The following is a 20914-nucleotide window of genomic DNA, read 5'->3' on the forward strand; positions in this document are numbered from 1 at the left end:
CTCCAGCCAGGTGTCAGGGCTGTGCCTCTGAGGTGGGAGAGCCAAGTTCAGGACATTGGTCCACAAGAGACCTCCCCGCTCCATGTAATATCAAACAACGAAAATCTTCCAGAGATCTCCATCTCAACGCCAAGACCCAGCTCTACTCAATGACGAGCAAGCTTCAGTGCTGGACACCCCATGCCAAACAACTAGCAAGACAGGAACATAACCCCACCCATTAGCAGAGAAGCTGCCTAAAATCATAATAAGGCCACAGACACCCCAAAACACACCACCAGACGTGGACCTGCCCACCAGAAAGACAAGATCCAGCATCATCCACCAGAACACAGGCACTAGTCCCCTGCACCAGGAAGCCCTACATACCCACTGAACCAACCTTACCCACTGGGGGCAGACACCAAAAACAACAGGAGCTACGAACCTGCAGCTTGAGAAGAGGAGACCCCAAGCACAGTAAGTTAAGAAAAATGAGAAGACGGTGAAAAATACAGCAGATGAAGGAGCAAGGTAAAAATGCACCAGACCTAACAAATGAAGAGGAAGTAGGCAGTCTACCTGAAAAAGAATTCAGAATAATGATAGTAAAGATGATCCAAAATCTTGGAAATAGAATGGAGAAAATACAAGAAACATTTAACAAGGTCCTAGAAGAACTAAAGAGCAAACAAACAGCGATGAACAACACGATACATGAAATTAAAAATTCTCTAGAAGGGATCAATAGCAGAATAACTGAGGCAGAAGAACGGATAAGTGACCTGGAAGATAAAATAGAGGAAATAACTTTCACAGAGCAGAATAAAGAAAAAAGTGAAAAGAATTGAGGACAGTCTCAGAGACCTCTTGGACAACATTAAACGCACCAACATTCGAATTATAGGGGTCCCAGAAGAAGAAGAGAAAAAGAAAGGGACTGAGAAAATATTTGAAGAGATTATAGTTGAAAACTTCCCTAATATGGGAAAGGAAATAGTTAATCAATTCCAGGAAGCACAGAGAGTCCCATACAGGATAAATCCAAGAAGAAATATGCCAAGACACATATTAATCAAACTATCAAAAATTAAATACAAAGAATTATGATTCTTGATGCTGTGTCCTTCTATAGGGCTAAGGACAAAAAGTAAGCTCTCCTCTTGTTTGCTCATCATTCATTTTTCATTCATTGAGCACTGATAGGACTGTGTCCTGTGTGCCAGGCACTGTGCTTGGCACTGGGGAATCCAATGGGAAGGGAGGCAGACAAGAATCACTGCTGTAGTTTTTGATCTCCAACCTTTAAAATAATTTTCCCACGTGCCTCAGTGTGCTCTCTGGATTCCTCATGCTCAACTTTAAAAAATTTTTTTGTTAAAAAACCATTGACTGGGGCTTCCCTGGTGGCGCAGTGGTTGAGAGTCTGCCTGCCGATGCAGGGGACACGGGTTCGTGCCCCGGTCTCGGAAGATCCCACATGCTGCGGAGCGGCTGGGCCCATAAGCCATGGCCGCTGAACCTGCGCGTCCGGAGCCTGTGCTCGGCAACGGGAGAGGCCACAGCAGTGAGAGGCCCGCGTACTGCAAAAAAAAAAAAAAACATTGACTGTGAAAATTTTCAAACACATACAACAACGTAGTCAGAGGAGTCTAATGAAAACCCAGGTACCCATTACCCATCCTCAGCTTCAACATTTATCATATCTATGACCCCCTTCCTGACCCTGTGCCTGTAGGAGTTATTTTAAAGCAAATCCAAGACATCATGTCATTTCACCCATAAATACTCAGTATGAGTCTCTAATTGATAAGGGTTTTTTAGAAATATAACCACCGTGCCATTATCCACCTAACAAAGTTAAGAATAATTCCTTAATATTAAATTATCTCAAAGATATTTACGTTTTTTAAAGTTTAAATTAACATACAGAAAAATGGACTTTTTTGGTGTAAGGTCCCATGAATTTTAACACATGTAAGAATACAGAACAGTTCCATTGCTTCCCCAAACTCTCCATGCTATCCCTTTGTAGTTACACTCTTCCCACATCTGTAGGAGAACACCATATAAATGGAAAAATGTGGCATATACTCTTGTGTCTGGTTTCTTTCTCTCAGCATGCCTTTGAAATTCATTCAAGTTGCATGTATCTGTAGTTCTTTCCCTTTTATTGCTATATTCCATTGTATGAAATACATTGAATAGTTTTCCATTGTATGGATGTACCATAGTTTGTCCATTTGTCTGTTGAAGGATATTTGGGCTATTTCCAATTTTTGGCAGTAATGAATAGAACTGTTATAAAGTTTGTATCCAGGTTTTTGTGTGAACATCAATTTTCATTTCTCTCAGATAAATGCTCAAAAGTGAATTGCTTAGTTGTTTGGTAAGTATATGTTTACCTTTAGAAGAAACTGCAAAAACTGTTTTCCACAGTGGCTATACATTTTGCGTTTCCCTTCAGTCATATATGATTGTTTGAATTGTTCCATAGTCTTTTCAGCACTTGGCATTGTTAGAATTTTAAATTTTGGCCATTCTAGTAGGTGTGTAGTGGTATGTCATCACTGTTTTAATTTGCATTTTCCTGTGGCTAATGATGTTGAATGTATTTTCATGAGCCTGTTTGCCATGTATACATCCCCTTTGGTGAAACGTTTGTCTTTTGCCCTTTTTTTTTAAGTTGGGCTGTTTATTTTCTTACTGTTGAGGTTTGAGAGTTCTTTAAATATTCTGTTTCCAAGTCCATCATCAGATAAAGGACTGATTTATCGTTTTTGCAAAATATTTTCTTCCACTTTGTTGGCTTGTCTTTTCATTCTCTTAACAGTGTCTTTTGCAGAGGAGAAAATTTTAATTCTGAGGTAGTTTTAATTTATCATTTTCTTCTTTTGGTGTCATGTCTAGGAATCTTTGCCTGACCCCGGGTCATGAAGATTTTCTTTTATGCTTTCTTTTAAAAGTTTTATAGTTTTACATTTTAACACTAGATATATGATCCATTTTGAGTTAATTTTGTTTTGTTTTGTTTCGTTGTTTTTCCTGTATAAAAAAGGATCCCAATATCAAGGTATAGGGAAGGGGAAGAACAAGGGACACACCCCTTGGTGTAAGGACACAGAGGGGGCAGGAGAAGGATAAGCCTCAAAAGGAGGGGTGGGAGGGGACTGTCATTAAGGCAGCAAAATAGTCTCTGTAAAAAGTTGGGGGAGTCTCCATAGCCTCAGAGATGAAGGCAGAGGTTGCCTTCTTAATGGGGGGCTGTCCACTCAAATGTTCAAAGGAAGGGAATGTTGGCTTCTCTTCTCTTGGTTCTGTTGCAACTATTCCGTGGCTTACTCTGGGTTACCTTCTGCCTTATGTAGATAAGAGTGCTGCGGGGCTCGGAAGGCAGAGATTCACTTGTGTGGGTTAAAAGTCAGCATCTCCAGCAGCAGCTGTGTTCCAGACTCCTCCATCTCAGGTACCACTGACTGCACTGCACGGGGCCCTCTGAGGGAAAGGGCTCCTGCAGGTAGAGACACATCTCGGAGCCAGTCATCCTCTGGGGGCAGTCCAGTCAGGTCAAAGATTTTGCCTAACTGGTCAGCTTCAGAGTTTCCACAGAAGAGAGGCTTTCGATGAAACATCTCTGTGGAGATACAGCCAATGCTCCACGTGTCCACAGGGTTGCATACGTAGACTGCAAAAGAACTTCTGGAGCACGGTACCAGAGTGTAACAACCACACGTGTAAGTGCCATCTGGTAGCTATAGATTCTGGCCAGGCCAAAGTCAGCCAAGTCAGCCAACAGCTTGATTGTTCCACCACTTGTCACCAGAATGTTATCTGGCTTCAGGTCTTGGTGAATGATGCATTTGGCATGAAGGAAATCTAGGCCTCTTAGAAACTGGTGCATCAGATCCTTGATGGTCTCCACTGGCAAGCCTGGTGGGGGGGTGCCTTGTCCAGATATATCCTTAGGTCTTGGTCCACATGCTCAAACACCAGGGTCACTTTGGTCTCTCGGTCAGTTCAGGCTGTGGCACAGATGTCCATCAGCCAGACAACCTTGGGATGCTCAAAAGCCTCCAGCCGCTGCAATAAGCCACCCCATGAACTGTGCTGATGGGAAGGCCCCTTCCAGCACCTCCTCCACTGGGGACTCTTACACTCTTGTGGGCCACAGAGTAGCCACTGTGGGGATCATGGGTCTTATACACCGTCCCATAGGCACCAACACCAATCTCAGCCACTGGCTCATATCGAGGGGTAGCTATTCTCAGACCAGAGGAGACCCTACAATCACAGAGACTCCTACCACCGAAATTCCTTCCACAGTTCAGATGGTATGAGCCTCACCCCATGTCTGGAGCTGCGGGGGCGGCCTGTTATTGGGGCCTCGGAGCCGGTTCCTGCGGCGCCATACACTTGAGCTTGGTCCGGGGCAGCTGGCCGCTATGGGGCCGACCATAGACCTTGAGTTAACTTTTATAAAAGATATAAGGTTTAGGTCAAGGTTCTTTTGTTTTTGCATATGGATGTCCATTTGTTCCAACACCATTTGCTGAGGACTGTTTTTTTCCCATTGAATTATTTTTACACTCTTTTCAAATATAACCTGGCCATATATGTGTGGATCTATTACTGGACTCTTTATTCTGTTCTGTTGCTCTATTGTGTCTATCCCTTTGCCAGTACTGCACTGTCTTAATTACTGCAGCTTTATGGTAAGTCTTCAAATCAGGTCATGTGATTTCCCTAATTTTATTTTTCTTTTATAAAAATTATTTTGGCTATCCTAGTTCTTTTTTGTCTTTTCATATAAATTTTAGAATCAGCTTGTCTGTATGTATAGAGAATCATGCCAGGATTTTGATTGAGGTTTTACAAATTTATAGATAAGTTTGGTGAGAACAGACATCTTTATTATGTTGAATCTTCCAATCCATCAACATGGTACACCTTTCTATTTAAGTCTTCTTTGATTTCTTTCAGCAGCATTTTGTAGTTTCAGTATATAGATCCTATACATACATTTTTAGATTTATACTTAAGTATTTAGTTTTTTGGAACTTTTATAAATGGTATGTTTTTTGGGATCTAGTTGTACCATGCTAGTACATATATAAATATGATTAATTTTTGTGTGTTGACTTTTATCTGGTGAACTTGCTAAAAATCACTTATTAGTTCCAGGAGGGTTTTTTTGTTTCCTTCCTGGTATCATGGGGTTTTCTCCATAGTCAGTCATCTTGTCTGTGAATAGGAATAGTTTTATTTTTAAATTTCTAATCTTGTATACCTTTTATTTCTTCTTCTTGCCTTTTTTTCTTATACTGGCAAGAACTTCCAGTACAGTTTTGAGTAGGGGTGGTGAGAGTGGACAGTTCTGCTTTGTTTTTAATTTTGGGATGAAAGCATTCAATCTTTTACCATTAAGTATGATTTTAGCTGCAGGTTTTATCTGGTTGAAGAAGTTCCCTTTTATTCCTGCTTTGCTGAGAGAGTTTTAAAATCAAGAATGGATGTTAAATTTTTCAAATGCTTTTCTATATCAATTGATGTGATTGTTATTATTATTTTTATCATTTTTCCAGTAGACTGCTACTCTGGTATATTACATTGGTTGATTTTTGCCTATTGAACTAGTCTTGCGTTCCCATGATAAACCTACTTGGTTGAGCTTCACGTCAAGTTTTGAAGTTCCAGCTGGAGGTGTCTAATAAGGGATCAACTAGCAGAGAACATGTAGACTTGTGTTTGGGCTGATATTTATACTGGAAGTCAGTTGGCTATTTGGGCTGTTAACCACCCGATTAACTTCTGTTGACCTGCTCCCTGAGAACCCACCAAGTGAGCAACCATGCCTCTGCTGCTTATATACTTTACTTCTACCCACATCTATGTACATATATTTGGTTTTGTTCTTTTTCCTTGCCCGTACTGGACCAGGACCTTTTATCTATTGGCCACTTCTAGGCATCTACTTCCTCCGTCTGTGCTTGGCATATTTAATTTATAGCAGAAGAGTTTGGGGATAAATTGTATTTTAAGAAACATTTATTTTTTATTTTTTTGCGGTACTTGGGCCTCTCACTGTTGAGGCCACTCCCGTTGCGGAGCACAGGCTCCGGATGCGTAGGCTCAGCGGCCGTGGCTCACAGGTCCAGCCGCTCCGCGGCATGTGGGATCTTCCCGGACCGGGGCACGAACCCGTGTCCCCTGCATCGGCAGGCGGACTCTCAACCACTGCACCACCAGGGAAGCCCTAAACATTTATTTTAATATGAACACATCTGTGATTAGAGCATTCAAATTTAAATGATATTAAGTAATTGTTTTCACTAATTTGGTCCTTTCATGAGGCAAGAAAAAAATACGGATGTCTTGTCATATGTAGTCCTCTAAGATCTGATTGTAAATTGCAATTTATTTTGGAAGGTCATGGAAACAAACCAGAGAGTAATATAAATGTTTGCATGTGGTTAACATAATTTGCTTGCCTCCCCGGGGGCTAAATTCCAAAGAATTTGTTTCTGTATTCTTGAGTCTGGAGACAGTACAGCGAAGCAGAGATCCCTGTGAAAGCAAGCCCTCATCCAGGGAGCCTCGGAGTGCATGGCCTCCCTGCTTGCCCCCTTCCTGGGAAGCAGTGAGGATGCCATGGGTTGTGGTGTGAGCTCAGAGTGCTGCTTTCTGTTAAAACATAGTCTCAGTTTCTTTGAGCAAACCATTAATAGATGTCAAATTCACGTTATAGGTTTTAGTTCCCAAGCAGTGTTAAAAGCAAACGTGTGGGGCTTTTATATTTCCAGCTGCCTTTTTTTTTTCAAAGTAAAATATGTAGGTTTTGGTTTTCAGCAGGCCACATTTCTTCTAATAAAAACAGTTGGAACAAAATATGTTTTATAAGCATATAAAAATGTCAGACCATAATGATTTTAGTGCTGCATATTTAAAAAATGGGTCACTAATATCTAAGATGTTAGTATCTGCAAAGAAAGTAAATTATGGAAAGTAAATGACAATATATCATTTATATAAAGGAGGAGGTGGTTGGAAACTAGTTCAGCAACCATATTGAGACCATTTTATTTCAGTTTTTATATAATATGCATGTCTTTCAGCTTTAAGTTATTTAAATTTTGGCCTTAAAATTATTAAACCTTTGTACTTGAAACTGGGCCCCAAAGTTTCAAAAATCCCATCTGTTTGGAGACATAATTCATTATGTGAAGAAGTACCTTCTTTCCATGGTCTCACCAGAGAAAGCGTCTCAGTAGGTTCTGATCCCCAAATCAGTTGTGTTTCCTTCTCATAGGTTCATTTCTATCATCTGATTGACATGCTGAGCTCCTTTTGTCCTGTCTGCTAGGAAGCTCAGAAAAAGATTCTTCAGCCCATTTCTAACAAGGCTACAGAACTTTTAGCCTATGCATTTGGCACACTGTCATTTTCATCTTATTTCTTTCACCTTTATTTTTCTTTTGCCTGATTTTTTTTTACTTAACTCTCTTCCCTTGTTATGCTGTAGTTAGTGTTATAAGTTACTGTATATCCATATTGGAATTATATAGTTGGAAACAGATTTTTATAAATCTGATTTCTTTTTCTTTGATCACTTCATCCATATCATTACATTTTCCTAGCAGTTTGCCTTTTTAAAAAAATTTTTGTAACTTAGACAATTACATATTCTTAAATGATAAAATTCCAAACAGGAAAATTCCTGGGACATATTTTAAGAAATCTTTACTGCCTTTTCAGATAATAAAAGTAATGCTAACTGGTTGTAAAAACTTCAGACATCATAGAAATATACAATGTAGCAAATAAAGGTCTAGAATCTCCTCCTTCCAAAACAAAAACAAAAACAAAACTCAAAAAGCAAAACCCCAAACTGTTAACTATTTGGTGTACAGCTCTATGGCATGACTTTAAGTTGTATTATATTGGAGTGGCAGTGGGAACTTCTTTTCCTCTGTGAATCTTGGCTATATAACTTTTTCTCATGTCTATGCTGATACATATATATTTTTCCTTCTTCTTCCTCCTCTCTTCCCCCTCCCCCTCCCCCTCTCCTTCCTTCGTCTTCACAGTCTTGAAGATGTGCTAGTCAAATATGAGGATTATACAACTCAGTATTCTAGGAATGCTTTGTAGGAGGGGTCATGGTTGCTTGCCATACCAAGCAAATGGAATTTTAAAAAAATTTTATTTATTTAATTTATTTGTTTTTGGCTGCATTGGGTCTTTGTTGCTGCATGCGGGCTTTCTCTAGTTGCAGCAAGCGGAGGCTACTCTTCATTGCGCGGGCTTCTCATTGAGGTGGCTTTTCTTGTTGTGGAGCACAGGCTGTAGGCGCGTGGGCTTCAGTAGTTGTGGCACACAGGCTCAGTAGTTGTGGCTCACGGGCGGGCTCTAGAGCACAGGCTCAGTAGTTGTGGCGCACGGGCCTAGTTGCTCCGCAGCATGTGGGATCTTCCTGGACCAGGGCTCGAACCCGTGTCCCCTGCATTGGCAGGTGGATTCTTAACCACTGCACCACCAGGGAAGCCCTGGGCAAATGGAATTTAAGGTGTAGACAGTGGCGGTTAACAGCCTGGCCATGGCATTGGCATTAGGTAGGCCTGTGTTCAAGGCCTGGTAGCTGAGTGACTCCAGGCAAGCTATCTCTCCTCTGTAAGGCCTGGTTTTCTGGGGACAGTAATACTTGTTTTAAAGTGTTGTTGTTATGAACAAATGAAAGATTGTATATAAAGCACTTAGCACAGTGTCTGGTACGTAGTAAAGCCTAAATAAATGTTAGCTGCTGTATTAGTGATGTTTTGACTAATTACTGATTGCTGTTTAATAGAGTGGTTCTAAATAATTACGTGCAAACAAGGTAGAAGTTTACTTCTTTCCTATATTATGTCTAGATAGAAGGCCTAGGGCTGACTGTGGTTCCCCAGTTACTCAGGACCAGGTTCTTTGTACCTTGATGCTTGTATACAGTTGTCCCTTGATATCCATGGGGAATTGGTTCCAGGACCCCCCATGGATACCAAAATCTGTGGATGCTCAAGTCCCTTATTTAAAATGATGTAGTACAGTCAGCCCTCTACATCCATGGGCTCCACATGGATTGAATCCATGGATGTGGAAACTGCAGATATGGAGGGCCCGTGTATCTTCCATCTGTCATTTCAGATATAGCAGAACTCTTATTTTTAAATGAGACTTCATGATTGTCTTAGCTGAATAGTAGCTGAGACTATGACCAAAATTTGGATGTTACTTGGGGCAGACATTCTTTTCCCCATGTCAGTTTGCCAGGGCAACAGTTCAGGAAAATGTACATGGACTTACAATATGTGTCCAGATCTGTTTGGTTTCTAAAGCTGGATTTAAGATATTCAGGGTTTTTGGTTGCTTAGCTTTTAGCCTAGTTAGGACTCTGGGCTATTGCAGTAATTACACTGAACTATTCTCCATCTTTCTTAAAAACCTATAGAACTTCCTAAAACTTCATGAAAATTGATTTAGCTTGTTTTAATTAACAAGGAGAAAAACTGATTCAAAGACATTAAATAGCTTAGTAAACTTGGCTGAAGAATGAACCTGTGTTTATGAATAGCCCAACATCCAGACAAGATCCTCCCTTGCTTTTGGATTCTGTTTTGAGACCTTTGCAGTGAAGACTTTTCCTGGATTGGAAAACAAAAAAAACAAAAAAAACAAAACAGTACCCAAAGAATTGAAAAACCTAACAGCCTTTTGATCAGTCAGTCAGTGAATCTGGTTTCTACTGTTTAACATTAGCTGCTTTTAGGGCTTGGTGTGGACAGATTTTACAGGGAGGCAGACTCGGGCTTTGTGATTTCATGTTGCTTTCCTGTAGGGATGCAGCGTTTCCATTGGATAAGTCCAGAATTCTGTTACTTTCATTGACTTTACATAGTGATAACATAAAACAGCATTAAAGAAAGAAAATCCCACACCCTTGGTAATAGTTGGTAGCAGAATTTTATTTTTAGAAAGCAAAATTTGGAAACAACTGTATTTATTATTTTTAAAGTTTTTAAAGTATTTTTGTAATGTGTGTTTCACTGTTATCATTACATATGAATGCTTCTATATTTTAAACAAAATATTCACTAATATTTACCTTTCCGATGAGATATTTTATTTGCACAACTATTTTTAAAACATGTGCTCATTTTGGTGGAGTTGCTCTTGTGGTGTTTAAACTATATTTACATATTTTCCTCTTCCTTATGAATGTCTTGTTTCTGACATAAGACTAAATACCAAATGCTTATTTTGTGTGGTTGTTGGAGAGCTTACAGATAGAACACACACACAAAAAGAATGTTTATTATTAAATAAATACATTTATATTTCATTTATAAAGAACAGTTTTAGCTGTTTTTGTAAGCTTTTAAATATATTGCTAAGTTTTATTTATTAGTAAAATGTACTTTTAACATTTCAGTGTATTTTCTTTCTACAAGTTCTTTTTCAATGTATACAAATTACTCACCCATACCTATATAATAAATTAGAATCTAAGTGTGTGTGCATGTGTTTGTATACATATATATAAAATATATATCATATATAATATACAATATATACTGTGTAAATAATGTTATATTGTAAAAAATCCCCTTGTCAATAATTATACTTTGTGAATACGCTTTTAAATAACTGCCTAGTACCACAATACATTGTGTGATATACCACATTTTACCAATTCCCTTGTTGTTGAACATTTAGATGTTGTGCTATTAGAAAAAATGCTGCAGCAAACATCCCCATATATTTATCTTTGTAGCCCTCATGATTTCCCTAGGATAAATTCCTAGGAATAGAGTTACTGGCTTAAAAGGGTATGAAAAAAATTTAAAGGCTCTTGATACGTAATGCCAAATTCATTCATTCAATCAAAAAATATTTTCTAAGAACCAATAATATGTGGTGCTGTCAGGATACAACAATGAATAAGACAGTCTCTGCTATCAACTCACAGTCTAGTTGGGGGACAGACATAGGTATGATTAAGCTCAAGTCCGTGCTCTCCAGAGAGGTTGTATTAATTTACATGTCACCAACATTGTCAGTATATGCAAGTGGTTTTGGAATGTGTATGTGTGTTCTTTTGAATTTGGGCATCATGAAATACTTTATAGGAAATAAAATATTTGTGTTTTGATTAGTACATATCATGAATCACATACCTAATAATTTTTGACATTAGTGATTTAGAAAACCTAATTCATTTCAGTATCCTCATTTCTTTAACAAGGCATTCATCTACATTTGTATTGTGTTCTCATTTCCATAGCTTTACAAGGTCTTTCCTACCTTGTTCTTCCAGTGTCTTGGTACTTTCTGCCGCTGATACTACAGAGTAGAACACTGCACTTACACTTGGAATTGTTGATAAAGACTCATTTGCTTAAAACTATCTTACTACGATTTTGTTCTCCTTTTCAAAGGAGAAAGACCCTTATTTTATATGTGTTCTTTATAAATATGGACAAGGCATGTAAGAGTGGAACCTAAATACCTCTAGTAGTGAAAACTCATGGTAATGCTATTATATTTAATTTGCAGATTCTCCAATACCTATTAAGCACTGCCTTAATAATTCAGGACAAAAACAGCAGATTTCCCAGTTTTCAGGACAGTAGGTTGATGGGTTGTATTCATATAACTAGTATATTAAATACCTGGCAGTCAAAGGCAATTATTTGTCATCAGAATAGACTGGTGACATTAAGGAGGGGAAAAACCCCGTGGTTTCAGTGTTGTCTGAGTTGGGAGTCCAAATGTGGTTTTCATGGAGCACTGAGCTGCACTCCCATGTCCAGAACACACAGTCCTTGGGAATAATTATCCTGTTCATCACTCGGTAGATTTCCCACATGTGAAGGCTGCCAAGCTCCTCTGGCTTCTAATTTAGGAGCTAAAGAGATTTCCTTACAGGGCTCAACACTGATCTTTGAACAAATGTATGGCCTTCTCCATTCACTCAAAAATGGCTCCAGGTGGACACTATACCAAGTGTGGCAAGAGCTGTTTTCCAAAACATACTTTTTCACAGTAATATAGCTAATGTTTTTCTGGTCCACTGGAATTCTCCAAGACTGTCTTTATGACTGCGCGTATGATCTCCGTCCTTAAATGGGTAAACAAACTATTTTAATAAATAATGAGGGATGGTATAACTTCTACCACTGCACATTTATAGTTTTATCCATTTGTATTTCATCTGATGTTGATGAAGTGCATACTTTTATTTAGCAAATAAAATAAGTGAAGTAGATTGCATATTACACTATGGAAATTCTGAAGATTTGTACTTTTAGGACAAGTTTTTAGAGAGGTAGGGGTTTCAGTTTGATTATTATTTGGATTCCTGGTTTAATATATCCTTAAATTTTATATTTGAGTTTATGTTTGATAAAAGGTATCTTGGTATTGGTAATCTCTTGGGACTTAAATTTTTCAGGCAATATTATGTTGCCAAGATATATCTATATTTTTGCATATATCAGTAGTGCACTCTTTTTGAGGGCTGTGTAACATTCCACAGTGGGAATGTACCTACATTTTTTAATACATATTCTTGTAAATAGACATTTGGGTTATTTCCAGACCTTTTTTTTGTTTGTTTGTTTTTTACTATGAAAGCCCTGGTCATGAACATTCTTGTCTATGTCATCTGCTACACATATATAAGAATTCCTCCGATTTTTACTACTTTGGAGTGGAATTCCTGAGTCATAGGGTATATGAATGTTCAGCCTTATAAGATAATGCAGTCATGCCTTCCAAAGTGGTTGTAGCAGTTTACATTCCTACCAGCAATACTTAAGAAATCTTGTTTATCCATATTCTCTGTAAACACTTGGTAGTATCAGACTTCAAAATTTTTTCTCAGTATTTGAGTTTATAATGGTCTTCATTTGCATTTCTCTGATCACTGTTAAGGTTAAATATTTATTCAAATACTTCTTGCCATATGTATTCCTTCTTTTGAAAAATGCCTGTTCATGTCTTTTGCCTAGTTTTAAAAATTGGATTGACTGGGCTTTTCTTATTATTATTGGAGTTTTTAATATATTCTTGATACTAATCCTTTGGTGATTTTATAGATGGGAGATATCCTCTCCCAGTTTGTAACTTGTTTTCTTCACTTTTCCTAAGGTGACTTTTAATGGTGAGACATCCTTGATTTTAGCAGAGTCAGATTTATTAATATTTTATAATGAACACTTCTCTGTCTTTTAAAGAAAACCTTTCCTTTCAAGGTCAGAAAGAACTAAAAAATATTTTCCACTAAAATTAAAAAATTTTTGCTTCTGCTATTTAGTCCTGATCCATCGGGAATTAATTTTCATGTGATGTGAAGCAGAGGTTCAGTTTTCATTTTTATCACCTAATTCACCATCTCTGTCATATATTAAAGTCATATATGTGTGTGGGACTTTTTCCTGAGCTCTCTTCTATTCCATAGGTCAATATGTTTATCCCTGCCTGGAGTCATGTTCTTTTAATTGGTTCTTAAGAAGAAGTCCTAATATTGGATAGGGCACAACTCCCCTCCTTGCTCTTCTGTTTCAGAAGTGTCTTGGCTGTTTTTGGCTTTTTGTTCTTCCATGAGAATTTTAAAATCAGCTTCTAAAGATCCATGAAGAACCTTCTTAGGATTTTAATTAGCATTGTATTGAATTTTTAGGTCAATTTGGAGAGAATGTCATCTTTATGATATTAGGTCTTCCTAATTATGAACCTGGTATATCTCTCAATCTATTTAGGTATTGTTTAATGTCTCCCAATAAAGTTTAAAACATTCTCATGTTTGAATCTGGCATCTGTTCATTCCTAGTTACTTGATATTTTTAATGCTAATTATAAATCATGTCTTCTAAATTATGTGTTCTAGTAGTTTATTGTTGGTGTACAGAAGTGTGATTAGTTTTTGTATGTTGATCTTATATCCAGCCATCTTGCTAAACTCTCTTTTTGAAAAAATAATGTTATTTGTAGATTCTTTTGGGATTTCTATGTATACGTCATAGTTGACATTTTTATCTCCTGTTTTCCATTCTTTTTGCCTTTTTTCCTTGTATTGTTTAGGAACTCCATGACAGTGTTGACTAGAAGTTACAATAATGGGCATTCTTTTCTTGTCCTTGATTTTGAAGGCTATGCTTTTCATGTTTTCCATTAAGTGTGATGTGTATTATAGGGTTTAAAAAATTAAATCAGGTTAAGGGTATTCCATTCTCTATTTCTAATTTACTTAGAGTTTTTATCAAGAATTTACATCAAATTTTACCAAGAGCTTTTCTGAATCTATTGATATACCAGTTTTCTTCCTTTAAACTTCCAATGTGTTAAAAATAACTAAAACTAAACAATATGCTTTTAAGGTATACATATGATAAACTACATATTAAAAAAACAACTCAATGATAAGTACATGACTTAGCAGAACAGTTAACCCAGGTGGGATGGGGAAAATCACTTGATAGATGTAAATTGTTGTTAATGTTCTAGTTCTCATGTCAGGTGGTAAGTTCATGAGAGTATAGTACGTTATCTAAAACATACCAATATATGCATAAAACCACAAATGATTAAATACAAAGCAGATCATGAATGGACCATTAAGAAAGATAAGTGTATGTGTTATGAACTAAGAATTATAATTCATACAGTTCTGTGGTTAAAATAATAAATTTACATTTCTTTATGAGACTTGCATTTATTCCTGGGTTAGTAAGAAGAGTCTTTTAAACATGCCAATATTCTTCATTGCTATTGGTTAAGTTCCTCTTCTTTAGAGACCTTTTGGGCAGTTTTTGGTTGTGAGACTTAATGTCATGGACTCATATGTACTTTAGGGTCTACACCTCCTAAGAGTGGTAAGTTCTGTGACTGTCCTGTGTTCTCCATTGTTTAGTCCCCAAACTGCTCGATGATTAAATGGCCCTCATTTTAGGTTGACACTTTGTACACGATGTTCTGTAGTATATAGAGGGCCTCACTCTTTTCTTTTGGTTTCTTAGGTCACACACTTCTGTATTAAATATGCTGTGAATTTCCGTCCTACCCCCATCCCATCCATCTCATCATGTGGTGCTGTTGTATGAGGTTTTAGCTTATGGGGAGGATACTTGGAATGTATTATGGTGATTGTGAACATTTGTAATGAAACAGACCTGAATTTGAACCTTGGCTCTTCTCTTTCCAGCTGTGTGGTCTTTAGAAAATTTAATAACCACTCTGAGCATCAGTTATCTGAAAAATTTGCATGCCATCTTCTCCAAGGTCTTTGTGAGTGTTAAACTGCATCTATTATTATTATTATTATTGTCATATCACCATCATATATAATTAATTTTTGAATCTCCAAGTAGAGTGGTTGCAGTTTCAAGCTACTGGTCTGGTTTTTCCCTTAAGTGTGCTAAAAGTGCCAGTTGTTTTACTCCCGAAGTTCTGAAAAGAACCACAGTGCCAAAATATCCTTATCTTTACTTTTCAACCAGTGATTTTTTTCTGTTCTGTCTGAACTAGTTCTGGAGAGAGGGGAGAGACAGGCAATCATGTGGCTTACAGCCAGGCCCTTTCTAAGCACCGCTGATAAATGGAGGTGTTTGGGCTTATCTCAGTGCTGGGAACAATATTAACAGCAATTGCTCCTGTACCGAGCATCTCTGCAGCAGCCACTGTACTGAATGCCTTACCCTTAGCATCTCACTAGATTCTCACCCAATGCCCCAAAGCAGATCTTTCACCTTCATCTTAACATGAGGAAGTTGGGGCTTGGAGAGTAACTAGCCCAGTGTCATGCAGTTAGTAATTTTCAAAACCAGGAGCCACCCATGGTCTTCTTGACTCCAAAACCCACACTCATGATCACTGCCTATGCAGATGCTGTTTCCTGGAGAATCTTTATATCCCATTTTCTAGATTCTGACTTGAAAGTGTGTGGAGCCCAGAACTTAGGGGGATCTGCTGAGTGGGTGATAGTTGGATTCTCTGTGCCATTTGGGGGAAGCCAGCCCCTCCTGAGGCAAGAGAGGCTTTGGAAACTTTGGAGGCTAGTTGACCGTTTTCTATTAAAAATTCAATCTAAAATGAGTTAATGCTGGGATTGGTAGGTTTGAGAGATTTTGTATTATCCACTTCGGGTAAGAATATTTAGATATGTGACCTTCATGGCTGTATTTTGGATTTTTAACTCAGAAAACTAGAGGGTTTATAAAAGCCTTTGGAAAATATCTGTAGCATGCTGAAATAAAGTGAGAGCTTCATAAAAATATGCATTAATGCAGGAATCCACTGCCCTCACACTAAGCACAAGAGATCTCTGTTGAACCTTGGGAAAAATAAACTTACTCCCTTGGCTTTTATGGGGGTGGCACTAAAATTTGGTGGTTATGCCCAGGACTAGGGTAGCGGCATAGAAGGAAAGCAGTCTGCAGGAGCCTTCGGGTTCTTTAAACACAACCAAGTGAAGCATTAACATAGTCTTTACAGAATGAAGCCCTGATTCCTTCATTCCATACTGACAGCCTACTTTTTGAAAAAGAAATTCAACTTAAAATGTTAGTTTGCTCTTCTACTTTTACTAAGTATTTAATTAATCATAATTAACCAAAGCATAAAAGGATAAAAATTTCCACTTAAAAGTCTTTCCTTCTCTAGCACACCAAAAAAGTGACACGAAGTTTTAGGAAGAATTGTTACATTTTATTTTTTGTCCTTTTGCTAGTGCCCTACCTTGATCCAGTTAATATTAAAATGCTCAAGAAGCAGTCATCATTCATCTTTCAACTTGATGAGCAAGTGTTTTCATTGCAAATGAAGTATGTCCTGTAAATGATTAAACATTAATAAAAACTAGAATCAACCTGATTTGTTTCAACACCTCTGTTTCTCTGCAGGAGGTAACATTTTTCTGTCAGTTTGTCAAAGTGTTATTTTTGCAGCCTCCCTTTTGCTCAAGTAGTGTGTATGTGGCTTGGTCTTGAATTCAGTAAAGAATATGACTGAATTCTAAAATGAAAAATAATATCATAACTCTCAGATTCTGTTTATAAAAAGGTTGCAGATGTGCTTACAATACATTTAGAAGTTTGTGACTCCTGAGAATTTCTATGGCATCCCTCAGTATTCAGCATTTATAGTGTATTTAAGTTATTGGTAACATTGAATAAAATGCAGTATAACATGGCAATCCTATTAGGATTTCCATTTAAACAGCCTAAGATAGCGGCTGTTTCTGCCTATGAAAGAAGTTGGGTTCAACATTCCAGTTCAACCAGTTGATCAATGGGCCTTTCTTCAGTATTCTTTGTACATCATGAGCAGAATAATAATCGCTACTCTTTAGTCTACATCCAATACTTCGTTCTTTAATTTACTCCTAATATATGGAAGTACATTTTCTGCCATTTTTATGTGTTTTGGGGCCAAGTTTGTTTTCTGAATTCCTACTTCTGTTCAGCAAACGAGGTAATTAATCACTATTGGAATAGATTTACTCATCCAAACATTGATTGGCACGTGGTAGGTGCTCAGTAAATGATATTTGAATGAATAAATGCTGGACAGTGAATGTGGGGACCTTTGGGCCTCTCTGCGTGTCTCATTCAGTGGTCATGTATTTAGGGGTTTAGTGTGAACTTTCCCTTTCATATCACTGCTATCTGTGTAATGTTTTTTTTGTTTGTTTTGTTTTTTTTGTGGTCTCACTGTTGTGGCCTCTCCCGTTGTGGAGCACCGGCTCCAGACGCGCAGGCTCAGCGGCCATGGCTCACGGGCCCAGCCGCTCCGCGGCATGTGGGATCTTCCCAGACCGGGGCACGAACCCGTGTCCCCTGCATCGACAGGCGGACTCTCAACCACTGCGCCACCAGGGAAGACCATATGTAATGTTTTAAAAATTATCCTTACCTGAATGGTTTAAAATTCCAGCCTTTAAATATTACCTTCAGACTTAGATAAAAGTAAAATTGTGGCATTGGCTATAAGTAAGCAGGGAAATATATTAATTTCTGGTTTCTAAGAGGGTTGGGAAAAAGACTTTCCTAGAACGAGCATGATTCCACTCTAATTAAGAACTAAAAGTGGCTCTAGTTGCATTAAGACTTGGCAGTAACTCACGAGTGGATCATCCCTCCCTTGTTGGTTTTATATACGTGCTTTGCTGGCAAAAATTCTGATTGTTAATTTATTGATGCCAAGCAGTTATAGAATCAGTTTTGTGTAATGCATTGAAAACTAGACTGAAGGGTATCACACGTTTGGATTATTGTCCTTGTTTCTGTTCTCTTTTACATTGTGGAATTGCATGTGCACATATAAAAATAAGCCTATTGATGTTATTAATTCACTTTTTATATTTCAGAATTTACTTTCCGAGATATAGTTGAAAGTTTGTGCTCTGTAAGAGTAGAATGACAAGTCCTTTGAATGATAACCTGAAATAATCTATTATAATGAGAATACATGTTTTAATGCTTTTTTTGAAGTATACATTTTTGTTTTGATGTGAAGGGAAATGTTCACTTAAATCCCTAAATATATGAATTAGATATGCAGGGAGCAGAGAGGCCAAAAGTTCCCTTCTGTTCTGGTTATAGAAGGAATATCGTCTATATTTAATGTAGTAGATCTCTGCCATATAGTGGTGCTATGGCAGAGTCACTGCAGTGACAGTGTCATGCCATTAGACATGTTACTTTAGTTTTACCCTTTTATTTTTAGCTTCATCACTTTCTTCCAAAGTTATTGGAATAAAAAGTCCAGTGTTCAAACTTGGCCTGTGATTCAATTAACCTGAGATTTTATTTTAAAAAGTATCAGCTAGGATTTGATTTACTTAAAATATGAAATAAAAGTATCCTTCTGTTAATTAATAGAGTAATCTCAAATCAGGTTATTCAACAGGCCTGCTCTTGGCATTTCAAATATGTAGTTAAGTTTTATGTAGACCTAGTTAATATCTCCAAAGTCGGTAGAGTGTGGCCGTTTGGATTCTCAGGCAGAGGTGTGGAGATGGAGTTTGGGAGGCAAGATGCTTATTAGGAGCCTCACCTGTAAAAGGGAGGGGGAGGAAGCATATTTGGGCAGAGGGAGAAGCTGAGCTGCCTGCAGACCTGGCGAGCCTCCACCAACTGGTTGCCAGTCCGTGGTGTCCTGTGTTGGCTGAAGTGGCTGGCCTTCCTCTCCCCCTCGCTTAGTCACTGAACGCGGGCTATCCAGGAAAATGTGTGACCTCAGGCAAGAGGCTCTGAGCAGCTGAGGCTGCCCAGAGAGCTGTCTGCTGGAGGCTGTCTACCGACCACACTCGCCACAGCTGGGCGGAAAGTCCTTGTCAAAGGGACTGAGCTCTACCATGTGGGGCTCTCATAATTATTATTAACAGTGATACTTATCTGTTGTACACTTATATCATTATCTTCATCTGACCAGTGAAAACAGTTTGCTTATGATCTTGTGGATAGGGCTTCCCTGGTGGCGCAGTGGTTGACAGTCCACCTGCTGATGCAGGGGACACGGGTTCGTGCCCCAGTCCGGGAAGATCCCACATGCCGCGGAGCGGCTGGGCCCGTGAGCCATGGCCGCTGAGCCTGCGCATCCGGAGCCTGTGCTCTGCAACGGGAGAGGCCACAGCAGTGAGAGGCCCGTGTACCACAAGAAAAAAAAAAAAAGATCTTGTGGATAATTCTGGGCAAAGCTAGAAAGAGTAACTTGTGTGTCCTGCTCTCTTAGCCTTCAGCAAACTGACCTCATGCTACAGTGGACATATTATTTTTAAATGGGTGGTCAGTGTATGTGAGGAAAAAGCAAGGGGAAGAAATCATAGCTACTCAAGAGCTGGCATGGTGACCAAGAAAGGGCCAGGGTTTAGATTCCAGCTGACTTGGCCTCCCAGTTCATGCTCTCTCTGGCTCTGTGACAGATAAGTCCCTGGTCACTCTGACCTTTGGTGTTCTGATTGGTTAATAAAAGGAATGAAGTTGGCACATTGACTAAATAGTGTAGGTCAAAGTACATAGTATTAGTGTTCATAGCAGGGAGCACACACAGTACACGTTAATTTACTTAAATACCCAAAACAAGTTGAACTGTAAAATGTTGTTAAAGAAATGAAGATTTGAACTTGAAGTCAGAGAGAACTTTTTCTCCCTATTTTTTTTTTTGGTATCTCTCTTATGCCTTTAGTGTTGATGTATTAGGAAATGAATTAACAGATTTTTTTTTTTCCCTAGAGAAGTTGCTTCTGCAATGTGGAACCATTCTAGACAGATGCAACAGGGTGCCTTTTTAAAAAAGGAGAGGAAGAAGCATGGAATGAAAAAGATTGGCTGAATCAATAGATATTTGTGGGGATGCTTATTGGGGACCAGGCCTTTTAAAAATTTTAATGATATAGTTCATTAGGAGATTAATGAAAGTAACAGATCTGAGATCATTAAAGACTGCCCACCTGTCCCTTTCCCACAGCCGCCTGCTGGGTTTAGTCTCCCATTATTATCCTCAGTTTACTGAAGTAGGCTGGCAACAATTTTCCACCTATCTACTGTAGGCCCACCTTCAACCCATTCTTCACGCTACAGAAATTCTGATCCCGGTATTTCCTACTTCCCATTACTTTCATAAAGGCCAAGATATTGGGTTGGCTGAAAAGTTAGTTCGGGTTTTTCCCTAAGATGTCACAGAAAAACCTGAACGAACTTTTTGGCCAAGCCAGCTCTTGGCACTGACTGTTGCCTGGAGCCACCAACTTCACCTCTTACTGTTTACATTTCCAAACCCAAACCCGCAACCTGTGCCCGTCGCTCTCCCCGTCCTTCTGCCTCACTAGCTCCTCCAACGGGCTCTGCCCATCTTGGTTCAGGCCTTTGCCCTTACTGGTTCCTAATCTTGGACTGCTCTTTCC

The 20914-nt window shown here is 38.5% G+C and overlaps 1 protein-coding gene and 1 pseudogene across 1 annotated transcript in view; one reads left to right on the plus strand and one right to left on the minus strand.

Moving 5' to 3' along the window:
* The window catches only part of FSIP1 (fibrous sheath interacting protein 1), a 184606-nt gene that overhangs the window by 109603 nt on the left and 54089 nt on the right, over positions 1 to 20914 (plus strand). The window lies entirely within an intron of this gene.
* LOC103082963 (cyclin-dependent kinase 4 pseudogene) lies at positions 3318 to 4435 on the minus strand (annotated as a pseudogene).

This window comes from Lipotes vexillifer, unplaced genomic scaffold (genome assembly GCF_000442215.2).
Source record: "Lipotes vexillifer unplaced genomic scaffold, Lipotes_vexillifer_v1.1 scaffold408, whole genome shotgun sequence".
In the NCBI taxonomy this organism is placed as follows: Eukaryota; Metazoa; Chordata; class Mammalia; order Artiodactyla; family Lipotidae; genus Lipotes; species Lipotes vexillifer.